This window comes from Salmo trutta, unplaced genomic scaffold (genome assembly GCF_901001165.1).
Source record: "Salmo trutta unplaced genomic scaffold, fSalTru1.1, whole genome shotgun sequence".
NCBI classification, from domain to species: Eukaryota; Metazoa; Chordata; class Actinopteri; order Salmoniformes; family Salmonidae; genus Salmo; species Salmo trutta.
Window position 1 is genome coordinate 969778 of NW_021823456.1, and position 17500 is coordinate 987277.

A 17500-nucleotide genomic window follows, 5' to 3' on the forward strand; every position below is an offset into this window, starting at 1 on the left:
TCTGTATCTGTGAGGGAACTCTCTGCTTTCTCTGTCCCAAATATAGGAAGTTCAGAGACCTGGCAGTGTGGGGCCAGGAAAACCACTTTTCCCTCAGTGTGAGCAAGACAAAGGAGCTGATCGTGGACTACAGGAAAAGGAGGGCCGAACACGCCCCCACTAACATCGACAGGGCTGTAGTGGAGCAGGTTGAGAGTTTCAAGTTCCTTGGCGTCCACATCACTAAGAACATATCATGGTCCAAACACACCAAGACAGCTGTGAAGAGGGCACGACAACACCTTTTCCCCCTCAGGAGACTGAAAAGATTTGACATGGTCCTCAGATCCTCAAAAAGTTCTACAGCTGCACCATCGAGAGCATCCTGACCGGTTGCATCACCGCCTGGTATAGCAACTGCTCTGCATCTGACCACAAGGCGCTACAGAGGGTAGTGCGTATGGCTGAGTACATCACTGGGGCCAAACTTCCTGCCATCCAGGACCTGTATACTAGGCAGTGTCAGAGGAAAGCCCATAAAATTGTCAGAGACACCAGTCACCCATGTCATAGACTGTTCTCTCTGCTACCGCACGGCAAGCGGTACCGGAGCGCCAAGTCTAGGACCAAAAGGCTCCTTAACAGCTTCTACCCCCCCAAGCCATAAGACTGCTGAACAATTAATCAAATGGCCACCGGACTATTTACATTGATCCCCCCCATTTGTTTTGTACACTGCTGCTACTTGCTGTTTATTATCTATGCATAGTCACGTCTCCCCTACCTACATGTACAAATTACCTCAACTAACCTGTACCCCCTGTATATAGCCTAACTAACCTGTACCCCCTGTATATAGCCTCATTATTGTTATTTTATTGTGTTACTTTTTATTATTTTTTACTTAATTGATTTGGTAAATATTTTCTTAACTCTTCTTGAACTGCACTGCTGGTTAAGTGCTTGTAAGTAAGCATTTCATGGTAAGGCTAAACTTGTATTCAGCACGTGTGACAAATAAAAGGTTAATTTGATTTGAAATGGCACCCCTATTCCCTTTGAAGTGCACTGCTTTTGACGAGGGCTCAACAGAGATTCCCATAGAGTGCTCTGGTCTAAAGTAGTGCACTATATAGGGAATAGGGGTGCCATTTGAGACTCATTCTCTGTCATGTCAGTGAGTTCCTTCCTCACTCTCCTGTCTTTCTCTGAGTGTTCAACCTCACTAATGACAGTAGAGTCTCTGAGTGTTCAACCTCACTAATGCCAGCAGAGTCTCTCTGAGTGTTCAACCTCACTAATGACAGTAGAGTCTCTCTGAGTGTTCAACCTCACTAATGCCAGCAGAGTCTCTCTGAGTGTTCAACCTCACTAATGCCAGCAGAGTCTCTCTGAGTGTTCAACCTCACTAATGCCAGCAGAGTGTGTCTGAGTGTTCAACCTCACTAATGACAGCAGAGCCTCTCTGAGTGTTCAACCTCACTAATGCCAGCAGAGTCTCTCTGAGTGTTCAACCTCACTAATGTCAGTAGAGAGCCTCTCTGAGTGTTCAACCTCACTAATGCCAGCAGAGTGTGTCTGAGTGTTCAACCTCACTAATGACAGCAGAGTGTCTCTGAGTGTTCAACCTCACTAATGCCAGCAGAGTCTCTCTGAGTGTTCAACCTCACTAATAACAGCAGGGACTCTCTGAGTGTTCAACCTCACTAATGACAGCAGGGACTCTGAGTGTTCAACCTCACTAATGACAGCAGGGACTCTCTGAGTGTTCAACCTCACTAATGAACAGAAACAGCCTGGGCTTCCTCAACAGGGAGGGAAAAGAAACAGCCTGGGATTTCTCAACAGGGAGGAAACAGAAACAGCCTTGGCTTCCTCAACAGGGAGGAAACAGAACCAGCCTGGGATTCCTCAACAGGGAGGAAACAGAAACAGCCTGGGCTTCCTCAACAGGGAGGAAACAGAACCAGCCTGGGCTTCCTCAACAGGGAGGAAACAGAACCAGCCTGGGCTTCCTCAACAGGGAGGAAACAGAAACAGTCTGGGCTTCCTCAACAGGGAGGAACAGAAACAGCCTGGGCTTCCTCAACAGGGATGAAACAGAAACAGCCTGGGCTTCCTCAACAGGGAGGAAACAGAACCAGCCTGGGCTTCCTCAACAGGAAGGAAACAGAAACAGCCTGGGCTTCCTCAACAGGGAGGAAACAGAACCAGCCTGGGATTCCTCAACAGGGAGGAAAAGAAACAGCCAGGGCTTCCTCAACAGGGAGGAAACAGAAACAGCTTGGGCTTCCTCAACAGGGAGGAAACAGAAACAGCCTGGGATTCCTCAACAGGGAGGAAACAGAAACAGCCTGGGCTTCCTCAACAGGGAGGAAACAGAAACAGCCTGGGCTTCCTCAACAGGGAGGAAACAGAAACAGCCTGGGATTCCTCAACAGGGAGGAAACAGAAACAGCCTGGGCTTCCTCAACAGGGAGGAAACAGAAACAGCCTGGGATTCCTCAACAGGGAGGAAACAGAAACAGCCTGGGCTTCCTCAACAGGGAGGAATACTCTTATAAATGCTATCCAATGTCTCCACTCCTGGAGCCGTAACTATATGGATTCTATTGATCAAGAGACAATTACAGAAATATAGACCTCCGAGTTCATGGTAGTAAAGTATTTCCACCAGCTTGACCCTGTGATTTGCAACAAAAACTGTCAAACGGAGACACCAGCCACCATTGATGTTTGATGATGCTAGTTTTCACGTAGAAGAAGGTTAATTATTTTAGAAGGTTTAGAACCAAGGATTAATTATTCTTAAATGTCAGAGTCATTGTGACCCAAATTGGTCTCCGCTGTTGTCCCCGAGACAATGACTGGTTGGCTCAGATGATTTATCAATGCAGCAGGAAGACATCTTCCCCCATAGCACAATACACACACACACTACACCACACACACACACACACACACACACACACACACACACACACACACACACACACACACACACACACACACACACACACACACACACACACACACACATCACTCCAGGGACAGGCAGACCAGAGAAAGAAACTCATTCTTTACAAGATAAAAACAATTTTTTCCCCCGAAAGTTCGAACAATGATAGGAATAAAATATCATTTTATATTACAGATAGATTGTGGGTTGAGTCATGGATGTGGTCTTCCTGTCTGGGTTGGTGCCCCCCCTTGGGTTGTGCCGTGGCGGAGATATTTGTGGGCTATACTCGGCCTTGTCTCAGGATGGTAAGTTGGTGGTTTGAAGATATCCCTCTAGTGGTGTGGGGCTGTGCTTTGGCAAAGTGGGTGGGGTTATATCCTGCCTGTTTGGCCCTGTCCAGGGCTATCATCGGATGTGGCCACAGTGTCTCCTGACCCCTCCTGTCTCAGCCTCCAGTATTTATGCTGCAGTAGTTTATGTGTGGGGGGGCTAGGGTCAGTCTGTTATATCTGGAGTATTTCTCCTGTCTTATCCGGTGTCCTTTGTGAATTTAAGTATGCTCTCTCTAATTCTCTCTTTCTCTCTTTCTTTCTTTCTCTCTCTCGGAGGACATGAGCCCTATGACCATACCTCAGGACTATCTGGCCGGATGACTCCTAGCTGTCCCCAGTCCACCTGGCCGTGCTGCTGCTCCAGTTTCAACTGTTCTGCATGCGGCTATGGAACCCTGACCTGTTCACCGGACGTGCTACCTGTCCCAGACCTGCTGTTTTCAACTCTCTAGAGACAGCAGGAGCGGTAGAGATACTCTCAATGATCGGCTATGAAAAGCCAAATGACATTTACTCCTGAGGTGCTGACCTGTTGCACCCTCGACAACTACTGTGATTATTATTATTTGACCCTGCTGGTCATTTATGAACATTTGAACATCTTGGCCATGTTATGTTATAATCTCCACCCGGCACAGCCATAAGAGGACTGGCCACCCCTCATAGCCTGGTTCCTCTCTAGGTTTCTTCCTAGGTTTTGGCCTTTCTAGGGAGTTTTTCCTAGCCACCGTGCTTCTACACCTGCATTACTTGCTGTTTGGGGTTTTAGGCTGGGTTTCTGTACAGCACTTTGAGATATCAGCTGATGTAAGAAGGGCTATATAAATACATTTGATTTGATCTGCATAATTTCCAATCCTCCATATAAATATATATTTTATAATATATTTTCCTTTATCATTGTCTCCTGATTTGAATAAACTATTTGAAAACAACACTTAGGCTTCTATTTCCAACTTAAACATACTATATACATTTTATGGACACAGTATATTTTACAATAATTATCTTTTGTTTGTTTTTTTTGTGTATCAGTTCATAAACCATGTGCCATGGAATCAGTACAATGACAATTTCTTCCCAACTATTTTGCAATCTATATGGTCCTTAAATGAAACTGGTAGACTTTTTTAATTATCACAACGTTGGTCTTTAATGCAGCGCCGAAAGACAAGTTCCTTACTTTTCCCCACTTCCACTTGCCTCTTCTATTTTTGCGATAATGCTGTTAGCTGGTTGTAATATTGAATAGAGCAGACATTTCCATATATTTTGTTAGCTGCATGTTTGACATAACTCCAGCAGTCCTATTTATGATATAATTTACAAAGATTATAATTTTTTTCCCCCAACAATAATGTAAATTTGTATTTTTATCAATTAGTATATTTGAGTTTAAAACATATTTGTTGTAATATTTGTCTTTTCCACTGTATTGTCCACTGTTTCCCTATTTACACATCAAATACATTTTTCACAAATAGACATGTACAGTGACATGTACAGGAGAAGGGCCTTGGTCAGGGATGTGACCAAGAACCCGATGGTCACTCTGACAGAGCTCCAGAGTTCCTATGAGGAGATGGGAGAACCTTCTAGAAGGACAACCATCTCTGCAGCACTCCACCAATCAGGCCACATCAAATTCGTTTTTTCTGGCGTAGGGTTGACCGTTCTGGTGGATTGCAACCAACTTTCTATGGCTTGTTTTTAAAAAATAGTGATGTTTTGGAGATTATTTCATTTTCAAATAACTGAAAGTGAGAGGTTTTCAATCTGAAAAATGGGGAAAATAACTTTCTTGAACATTGGGGTTGAGAATATTCTCACTAATTTACTAGAGAACCAGTTTGGATTTAAGTATAACTTCTGTATGACTGAAGCCTTTAGTGAGGTTATAACGGCCTGATGTTTTAATATTTAATCATTTCTGCCCTCCGAATTCATATTCATTATATAAATAGGCCTGTTCAATTTAGCCTGGTTTACCGTTCCAAATAAATTGTTATATTTTCCCGCTTGTATCGTTTAAAAAACTGTTTGCTAGGTATAGGTAAGGCCAGAAGCAAATAGTTAAACTGCGATATGACTAAAGAGTTAATCAGGGTGATTTTTTTCTCTCCCACAAATAGACATGTACAGTGACATGTACAGGAGAAGGGCCTTGGTCAGGGATGTGACCAAGAACCCGATGGTCACTCTGACAGAGCTCCAGAGTTCCTATGAGCAGATGGGAGAACATTCCAGAAGGACAACCATCTCTGCAGCACTCCACCAATCAGGCCTCCCTGGAGAGACCTGAAAATAGCTATGCTGAAACACTCCCCATCTAACCCGATAGAGAAAAGGATGGGAGAAACTCCCTAAATACCAAGCTTGTAGCGTCATACCCAAGAAGACTCGATGCTGTAATCGCCGCCAAAGGTGCTTCAACAAGGGTCTGAATGCTTATGAAAATGTGTTATTTCAGATTCAATTTTTAAAAATAAATTAGCCAAAATGTCTAAAAACCTGTTTTTACTTTGTCATTATGTGGTACAGTATGGGTAGATTGGTGAGGTGCCCCTTGGTAGTATTGTTGGATCTGATTTTAACACTAACATTTCGATGGCAATAATACATAAATATGCCAATAGCTGACAACAACGTTATCGTCCTCTTGACAGTTTAATACTTTCTGAGAAGTAACTATAATTATTTAGTATTTTACACCTCTGGTTACAATAACATAACTGTAAACCATTGTATAAGAGATTCTCCAAAATTGAAATATTCCAGTCATACTTCATCAAAAGCCTTTTCAAAGTCAGCTATGAATAGCAGGCCTGGTTTCCCAGATTTCTCATAGTGCTCTTTTGTTTCCAGTACTAGTCCTACGTTATCTCCAATATATCGTCCATGTAAAAAACCTGTTTGATTAGGATGAATAATATCCGACGATAACTTTTTAATTCTATGTGCTATGCATTTTGCTACGATTTTTGCATCAAAGCACTGAAGTGTAAGGGGCTAATAATACACTATTACTGACATCAGACAACAAGGGAGGATGAGGAGAGATAATACACTATTACTGACATCAGACAACAAGACAGGAGGAGAGATAATACACTATTACTGACATCAGACAACAAGACAGGAAGAGAGATAATACACTATTACTGACATCAGACAACAAGACAGGAAGAGAGATAATACACTATTACTGACATCAGACAACAAGGGAGGAGGAGGAGAGATAATACACTATTAATGACATCAGACAACAAGACAGGAGGAGAGATAATACACTATTACTGACATCAGATAACAAGGGAGGAGAGAGATAATACACTATTACTGACATCAGATAACAAGGGAGGAGGAGAGATAATACACTATTACTGACATCAGATAACAAGGGAGGAGAGATAATACACTATTACTGACATCAGACAACAAGGGAGAAGGAGGAGAGATAATACACTATTACTGACATCAGATAACAAGGGAGGAAGAGGAGAGATAATACACTATTACTGACATCAGACAGCAAGGGAGGAGGAGAGATAATACACTATTACTGACATCAGATAACAAGGGAGAAGGATTAATACATTATTACTGACATCAGACAACAAGGGAGGAGAGATAATACACTACTACTGACATCAGATAACAAGGGATGAGAGATAATACACTATTACTGACATCAGATAACAAGGGAGAAGGAGAGATAAAACATTATTACTGACATCAGATAACAAGGGAGGAGGAGAGATAATACACTATTACTGACATCAGATAACAAGGGAGGAAGAGAGATAATACACTATTACTGACATTAGACAGCAAGGGAGGAGGAGGAGAGATAATACACTATTACTGACATCAGATAACAAGGGAGGAGGAGAGATAATACACTATTACTGACATCAGACAACAAGGGAGGAGGAGAGATAATACACTATTACTGACATCAGATAACAAGGGAGGAGTGTTAATACACTATTACTGACATCAGATAACAAGGGAGGAGGAGGAGAGATAATGCACTATTACTGACATCAGTGAACAAGGGAGAAGGAGGAGAGATAATACACTATTACTGACATCAGATAACAAGGGAGGAGGGATTATACACTATTACTGACATCAGACAACAAGGGAGGAGGGGGAGAGATAATACACTATTACTGACATCAGATAACAAGGGAGGAGGGATAATACACTATTACTGACATCAGACAACAAGGGAGGAGGAGAGATAATACACTATTACTGACATCAGATAACAAGGGAGGAGAGATAATACACTATTACTGACATCCGATAACAAGGGAGGAGGAGAGATAATACACTATTACTGACATCAGACAACAAGGGAGGAGGAGAGATAATACACTATTACTGACATCAGATAACAAGGGAGGAAGAGGAGAGATAATACACTATTACTGACATCAGACAACAATGGAGTAGAGATAATACACTATTACTGACATCAGGCAACAAGGGAGGAGGAGGAGAGATAATACACTATTACTGACATCAGATAACAAAGGAGGAGGAGAGATAATACACTATTACTGACATCAGATAACAAGGAAGGAGAAATAATACACTATTACTGACATCAGATAACAAGGGAGGAAGAGAGATAATACACTATTACTGACATCAGACAGCAAGGGAGGAAGAGGAGAGATAATACACTATTACTGACATCAGACAGCAAGGGAGAAGGAGGAGTGATAATACACTATTACTGACATCAGATAACAAGGGAGAAGAGATAATACACTATTACTGACATCAGATAACAAGGGAGGAGAGATAATACACTATTAGTGACATCAGATAACAAGGGAGGAGAGATAATACACTATTACTGACATCAGACAACAAGGGAGGAGGAGAGATAATACACTATTACTGACATCAGATAACAAGGGAGGAGAGATAATACACTATTACTGACATCAGATAACAAGGGAGGAGGAGGAGAGATAATACACTATTACTGACATCAGACAACAAGGGAGGAGGAGAGATAATACACTATTACTGACATCAGATAACAAGGGAGGAGAGATAATACACTATTACTGACATCAGATAACAAGGGAGGAGGAGAGATAATACACTATTACTGACATCAGACAACAAGGGAGGAGGAGAGATAATACACTATTACTGACATCAGATAACAAGGGAGGAAGAGGAGAGATAATACACTATTACTGACATCAGACAACAATGGAGTAGAGATAATACACTATTACTGACATCAGGCAACAAGGGAGGAGGAGGAGAGATAATAAACTATTACTGACATCAGATAACAAAGGAGGAGGAGAGATAATACACTATTACTGACATCAGATAACAAGGAAGGAGAAATAATACACTATTACTGACATCAGATAACAAGGGAGGAGGAGAGATAATACACTATTACTGACATCAGACAGCAAGGGAGAAAGAGGAGAGATAATACACTATTACTGACATCAGACAGCAAGGGAGAAGGAGGAGTGATAATACACTATTACTGACATCAGATAACAAGGGAGAAGAGATAATACACTATTACTGACATCAGATAACAAGGGAGGAGAGATAATACACTATTAGTGACATCAGATAACAAGGGAGGAGAGATAATACACTATTACTGACATCAGACAACAAGGGAGTAGGAGAGATAATACACTATTACTGACATCAGACAACAAGGGAGGAAGAGGAGAGATAATACACAATTACTGACATCAGACAGCAAGGGAGATGGAGGAGTGATAATACACTATTACTGACATCAGATAACAAGGGAGGAGAGATAATACACTATTACTGACATCAGATAACAAGGGAGGAAGAGGAGAGATAATACACTATTACTGACATCAGACAACAAGGGAGGCAGAGAGATAATACACTATTACTGACATCAGACAACAAGGGAGGAGGAGAGATAATACACTATTACTGACATTAGACAACAAGACAGGAAGAGAGATAATACACTATTACTGACATCAGACAACAAGACAGGAAGAGAGATAATACACTATTACTGACATCAGACAACAAGACAGGAAGAGCGATAATACACTATTGAGGAGGATGGACTAGAAGGCTGAATCCGGTTGACATGTTTGTGTTTTTCTCCTTCTCATATCGCCCATTGCTGACCATTGCAGAAAACCCAAGTATCCTAATGTTTAACAAATAACACCCTTATTGGTCCCTATTGAATCCAACTGCGAAGCAATGCAGACTGTAAGTGATAAGAGCCTGATGGAATCTGTCTTTGCTCTATCTGAGCCAAAAACCTGAGTGGTCCACCTCTGTGGGAGTCATGGAAGGAGCTGCATTGACAATTCAAAAAAATCGGACAGCAGCACTTTGCAGGCAATTCACCTTGCAATCTACATGCGTCCCTCACCAGGCGGACGCAGAGCAGGCGGGCCCGCTCGGCGAGATTGCATTTTATATACAAAAGGCCTGGCTTCATTGGAGGGCCATCGCATTCAGTCACAATCCAATAAGGTCCACAGATTTACAAGTGCATGAACAATAAACACACTGTAGGAGAGATTGGGAAGCTCTTTAAAAAAGGAGTTTTAGAAGGGAGGAGAATTTTAGAATTTGGATGATAATTAACTTGATTTTCCAGGAAGTTATTATTATTTTTTTTTACGTCAACAAGTATTTCAATTTCTAAGAGACATTTTCAACAGGCCTCAAGCAACAAGAAAACCACATTGTTCTCATTACAATATGGATGCTGTTGTGCAAAGCCTGTTATTATACAATGGAGAAGATTTGGACGGGATAATATAATGGAATCATTTCAGTCACATTTTGCTGGTTTGACCGGACAGATTGAGGCCAATGTGAATCCTGTCCACTTTACAATGTCTATAGTATGTTCTGTGCTAGTCAGAGACTTAAATCTTTGAAATGTCTGTCCACTCTTGTACAGTTGATTACATGATGTTGTTGTGGGCTACAGGAGTGAACTGTGGGCAACAGGAGTGAACTGTGGGCAACAGGAGTGAACTGTGGGCAACAGGAGTGAACTGTGGGCAACAGGAGTGAACTGTGGGCAACAGAAGTGAACTTTGGGCAACGGGAGTGAACTGTGGGCTACAGGAGTGAACTGTGGGCAACAGGAGTGAACTCTGGGCAACAGGAGTGAACTGTGGGCAACAGGAGTAAACTCTGGGCAACAGGAGTGAACTGTGGGCAACAGAAGTGAACTTTGGGCAACAGGAGTGAACTCTGGGCAACAGGAGTGAAAAGTGGGCAACAGGAGTGAACTCTGGGCAACAGGAGTGAACTGTGTCCAGCAGGGATGGGGTCAATTCCATTTCAATTCCGGTCAATTCAGAAAGTAAACCTAATTCCTATTCCAAAATAGTTCTTAATTGAAAAGCATAGTAGAGAATTTGTAATTGGATTTCAGTCTACTTCCTGAATTGACTAGAACGGAGATGGAATCGAACCCTGATATCCAGCCCTGGAACCATCAGAACATAGAGCCTACAGAATACTCCACCAGGAGAGGGGTCAGTTATACTGATCTCCATAACACTATTCCAGGTCCACGTCTGGGGAAGTGGATGGTAGTTTCAGGCTATGCACTTCAAATGTGAGTTTCCCCTCACAGGTAAACAAGTAAACAGACTCTCTTCTCTAAAACTGACAGCCTCCGTACACACACGCATGCACGCATGCACGCACACACGCACACACACACACACACACACTCACACACTCACACACACACACACACACACACACACACACACACACACACACACACACACACACCCTCCACAGAACATGCGTTCCACTTCTCCCCCGTTAACACATGTAATCTGCTTTACTGGCGTAGGGTTGCTGTAGGGATAACTCGTGAACCCTGACCTGTAGCAGTCTCCAGCAGGTCCCTCGGTATCCCTCTACAGCCTCTCTCCTTCATGAATATTTTAGTGAGGGAGAGTCTGGAGTTCAGAGATCCTGTAAACCTGAGAGATAATAAGCTACCTGATTAGTGCTCGCTAAAATGAATACCAGGGATTGTCCGACAGGCAGGCCGGGAAAGCATTGATGCAGTCGTGGTCGTGATGCAGGCATGTGTCTGTGTGTGTGTGTGTGTGTGTGTGTGTGTGTGTGGGGGGGGGGGGGGGGGGGGGTCTATAGGGAGGCTGGTAATTAGCATATCGGCCTTCGGTAGACCAGACTTGGCTGACAGAGACCTTCTCATCATGTGATTCTCTGACTAACCTTCTGTAACACAGTATGATCACTTCATCAAACCCCCTGGGCCGTAGTTGACTGTTTTAGAGGAGAGAAACCTCTTGTCTCTTGATTTAAGATTCCTACAAGCTCATCATTAACCTGTAACAGACTTCTATGATCCAAAAAGAGAGAGGGAGGGAGAAAGAGAGAGAGAGAGAGAGAACTAGAAGGTTTGTTTACCAAATGAGCTGTAGACTATGAAGCTCCAGACTGTAACCTAGACACCTCACCTGAGTCTTGTCAGCATTCAGTCATAATGTTAACCTGACAGTCAGACACCTCTATGTTTGCTTCCCAAATGGAACCTTAGTCACTAAATAGTGCACTACTTTTGACCAGGGCCTATACGGAATAGGTTTCCATTTCGTACATAACCAGACAACTCACGGAACCCCTGAGGAAGACCTGGGTTAAAGGACAAGGCTATAGCTAACATTTTATATATTCCACCCCTGATGAAGAGCTAGCCTAAAGGACAACAAGACTAAAGCTAACATTTTATATATTCCACCCCTGATGAAGAGCTAGCCTAAAGGACAACATGGCTAAAGCTAACATTTTATATATTCCACCCCTGATGAAGAGCTAGCCTAAAGGACAACATGGCTAAAGCTAACATTTTATATATTCCACCCCTGATGAAGAGCTAGCCTAAAGGACAACATGGCTAAAGCTAACATTTTATATATTCCACCCCTGATGAAGAGCTAGCCTAAAGGACAACATGGCTAAAGCTAACATTTTATATATTCCACCCCTGATGAAGAGCTAGCCTAAAGGACAACAAGGTTATAGCTAACATTTTATATATTCCACCCCTTATGAAGAGCTAGCTTAAAGGACAACAAGGCTATAGCTAACATTTTATATATTCCACCCCTGATGAAGAGCTAGCCTAAAGGACAACAAGGCTAAAGCTAACATTTTATATATTCCACCACTGATGAAGAGCTAGCCTAAAGGACAACTAGGCTGAAGCTAACATTTTATATATTCCACCCCTGATGAAGAGCTAGCCTAAAGGACAACATGGCTAAAGCTAACATGTCACAGAGGGTTGGGATTTACAGAGATGTATCTTAGTCGCCATAGTTACAGTTCAGGCAACTGCATGTCACAGAGGGTTGGAATTTACAGAGATGTATCGTACAACTACCTTCAACCTCAGGGCCATTACAGACACACTCTGACAGTCCTGCTACCTTCAACCTCAGGGCCATTACAGACACACTGTGACAGTCCTGCAGCCTTCAACCTCAGGGCCATTACAGACACACTGTGACAGTCCTGCTACCTTCAACCTCAGGGCCATTACAGACACATTGTGACAGTCCTGCTACCTTCAACCTCAGGGCCGTTACAGACACATTGTGACAGTCCTGCTACCTTCAACCTCAGGGCCATTACAGACACACTCTGATAGTCCTGCTACCTTCAACCTCAGGGCCATTACAGACACACTGTGACAGTCCTGACACCTTCAACCTCAGGGCCATTACAGACACTCTGACAGTCCTGCTACGTACATTCTATCAGCATATTGATTGCACAACACTCAGGGCTAATACTCTCGACCACTGCTACTCTAACTTCCGTGATGCATACAAAGCACTTCCCCACCCTCCCTTCGGCAAATCCGACCACAACGCCATCTTGCTCATCCTGGCTTACAGGCAGAAACTCAAACAGGATGTACCAGTGACGAGAACCATTCAATGCTGGTCTGACCAATCAGAAGCCACGCTTCAAGATTGTTTACGATCATGCTGACTGGAATATGTTCCGGTCAGCCTCAGAGAACAACATCAACCTATACGCTGACTCGGTGAGTGCGTTTATAAAGAAGTGCATTGGAGATGTTGTATCCACTGTGACTATTAAAACCTACCCGAAACCAGAAACCGTGGATGGATGGCGGTATTCACGCAAAGCTGAAAGCGCGATCCACCGCATTTAACCATAGAAAGATGACTGGGAATATGGCTCAAACAAGCGAAATGCCAGTACAGGGACAAGGTGGAGTCGCAATTCACTGGCTCAGACACGAGATGTATGTGTCAGGGTCTACAGGAAATCATGGACTACAAAAAGAAAACCAGCCACGTCGCTGACACCGACGTCATGCTTCCAGACAAACTAAACTCCTTCCTTGCCTGCTTTGGGGATAATACAGTGCCACTGTCGAGACTCGATAACAAAGACTACACCCCCCCTCTCCTTCTCAGTGGCTGACGTGAGTAAAACATTTAAACTTGTTAACCCTCGCCGGGCTGCTGCCCAGACGGTATCCCTAGCCGCCTCCTCAGAGCATGCGCAGACCAGCTGGCTGGTGTGTTTACGGACATATTCAATCGCTCCCAGTCTGTTGTCCCCACATGCTTCAAGATGTCCACCATTGTTCCTGTACCAAAGAAAACAAAGATAACTGAACTAAATGACTACCGCCCCGTAGCACTCATTTCTGTCATCATGAAGTGTTTTGAGAGGCTAGTCAAGGATCATATCACCTCCACCTTACCGGCCACCCTAGACCCACTTCAGTTTGCATACCACTCCAACAGATCCACATATGATGCAATCGCCATCACACTGCACACTGCCCTATCCCATCTGGACAAAAATAATACCTATGTAAGAAAGCTGTTCATTGACAGCACAGCACAGCATTCAAAACCATAGTACCCTCAAAACTCATCATCAAGCTGGAGGCCCTGGTTCTCAACCCCGCCCTGTGCAACTGGATCCTGGACTTTCTGACGGGCCGACCCCAGGTGGTGAAGGTAGGAAACAACATCTCCACTTCGCTGACCCTCAACACTGGGACCCCACAAGGGTGTGTGCTCAGCCCTCTCCTGTACTCCCTGTCCACCCATGACTGCGAGGCCACGCACGCCTCCAACTCAATCATCAAGTTTGCAGACGACACAACAGTAGTGGGCTTGATCCACAACAATGACGAGACGGCCTTACGGGGAAGTGGTGAGGTGACTTGGAGTGTAGTGTCAGGAAAACAACCTCTTACTCAACGTCAACAAAACAAAGGAGATGATCGTGGACCTCAGGAAACAGCAGACGGAGCACCCCCCTATCCACATCGAAGGGACAGCAGTGGAGAAGGTGGAAAGTTTTAAGTTCCTGGGCGTACACATCACAGATAAACTGAAATGTTCCACCCACACAGGCAGTGTGGTGAAGAAGGTGCAACAGCGCCTCTCCAACCCCAGGAGGCTGAATAAATGTGGCTTGTCACGCAAAACCCTGACAAACTTTTACAGATGCATAATCGAGAGCATCCTGTCGGGCTGTATCACTTGTCAGGCTGTATCACTTGTCGGGCTGTATCACTTGTCGGGCTGTATCACTTGTCGGGCTGTATCACTTGTACCAATATTGAGAACTTTGGTCTAATTCCCTGAAATCTGGATCTTCTCTGGAAAATTATTATTTTAGTCTTTTTGGGGTTTACTGCCAGAGCCCAGGATTGGCAGTACTGCTATAGCAGGTCCAGGCTCTGCTGTAGGCCATGTGCTGTGGGTGACAGCAGGCATAGGTCATCTGCCAAGAGTAGGCATTTCCACTCTGAATTGTGGAGACTAGCACCAGGGGCTGAGGATTTTTCTATAATAGTGGCCAATTCGTTGATGTAAATATTGAAGAGTGCAGGGCTCAGAATGCAAACCTGGCGAAGGCCCCACACCTGGTTAAAGAATTATTTTCTTTCTTGCCAATTTTGATGCTGCACGTATTGCCAGTATACATTGATTAATTATGTCATATGTTTTACCCCCTACACCACTTTCAATAACTTTGTAGAACAGTCCTGTGTGCCAAATAGAATGAAATGTTTTTTGGAAGTTGATAAAGAAAGCATAAATTTTGGTATTGTTTTGGTGGACATGTTTATCTATCAGGGTATGTAGGGTGTAAATATGATTGGTCGTGCAACGTTTTGGTATAAATTCAAATTGGCTTTTACTCAAGACATTGTGCTTATTAAGGAAGTTTAGAACTCTTACATTTATAATATTACAGAAAACCTTCCCCAGGTTACTGTTCACACAAATGCCTCTGTAAATGTTTGGGTCAAATTTGTCTCTGTTCTTAAAGATTGGGGTTATGAGTCTTTGATTCCAGATGTCAGGAAAATAACCTACACTCAGGATCAAATTAAACAGTTTTAGCCAATTGAAATGTTGCACTAGTGATTTTCAGCATCTCATTTAGGATGCCATCAGGTTCGCATGCTTTTTTAAATTTGAGGGCCTGAAGTTTCTTATCGAGCTCCTGGTCAGTAATTGGGGAGTCCAATGGGTTTTGATTGCCCTTTATAGCTTTTTCTAATCCATTCAACTTCTCATGGATTTGGCGTTGTTCTGCGTTTGTGTCAATTTGAACGGTGTTGTAGAGTGTTTTGAAATGGGTTGTCCATATGTCACCATTTTGTATCACTAATTCCTCTTGTTTCAATTTTTTTAACGAATTTTGCCAGAATTTGTTTGTGTTTATGGACTCCTCAATTAGTGTCAGCTGCTTGCTGTTGTACTGTGCTTTTTTGTATCTAACTGTAAGTTTATAGAGTTTTAAAGTCTCACAGTAATGAAAGCGTAATTCACCATTATTTGGGTCTCTGTGCTTTTGGTTAGATAGTGTTCTAAGTTGTCATCTGTGGTCTTTTTTTAATTTATTTTTTTAATCAATTTCAGTTGTGCTTCTTTTGCCGTTTGCCTGAATATATAGTTGATGTATTTTACTTCTAGAATGATGCCTTCTTTACTGAGTGAACGTGCTATCTAGAAAGTTATCTAAGAGTGCTTGGATATTTTGGTTACAGGTTGCTTTCTGGTATTCTTCTGTGCTGTTTTGGGCCCATCTGTATGAATTTCTGATGTTGTACAGCTTACTGGGCTGTGAATGTGTGGTTGTTTCCATGTCTGTTCTTTTGAGGAACAATGTAATTTGGCTGTGATCAGACAGAGGTTTTAGTGGCTTGACAGTGAATGAGCTGAGAGAGAGAGGGTCCATGTCTGTGATCATATAGTCTACTGTACTGTGGCCAAGAGGTGAGCAGTAGGTGAATCTCCCCAAAGAGTCCCCCCTCCGTAACCTACCATTGACAAAGCACAGACCCAGGTTTCGACAGAGCTGTAACAGATCCCTTCCGTTTTTGTTGATGGTGTTGTCACTGTTGTTTCTATGGGGGAGATTAAGACAGCTATAAACAGTATGTCCTGTAATAAAGCTGTCCCCTCGTGTGGTCGTTAGATCAGGTAGTGTTCCTGTGCGCGCATTTCTGTCCCCACAGATGAGCACATTTCCCTGGGCCTGGAAATGGCACGTCTCTTCCTCAAGGGTGGGGAAGATCTCCTCTGAGTAATATGGGGATTCTGAGGGGGGAAGATCTCCTCTGAGTAATATGGGGATTCTGAGGGGGGATATATATTGCGCAAAGGAACACGTTTTTTTCTGTCAGTACAATTCTTTTCAGTTTTAACCAAATGTGATATTTTACCATTTTGAGGGGATCAATTCGATTTTGTAGTTCGGATTTGTTCAAAATGATCAAGCCTCCAGAGTCTCTGCCTCTGTTGACTTCTGTGATGGCACAATTACCTCTCTGTAGCCTGTGGGACAGTAGAGTGACAACGTCTGCCTTAAGTCACATTAAATGTCAGGAAATGTGAAAAACTGATTTTAAATGTATTTTGGCTAAGGCGTATGTAAACTTCCGACTTCCAACAGTATATTCCTATTCATTGAACAAATAAACTTTTAGTCTCTCTCTCCTCCCTTTTTCTTCGTCTCTCTCTCTTTCTCTCTCTCCTCTCTATCTCTGTCTTCCTCTCTCTCTCCTTCTCTCTCTCCTTTCTCCCTCTGTCTTCCTCTCTCTCTCCTTCTCTCTCTCCTTTCTCCCTCTGTCTTCCTCTCTCTCTCTCTC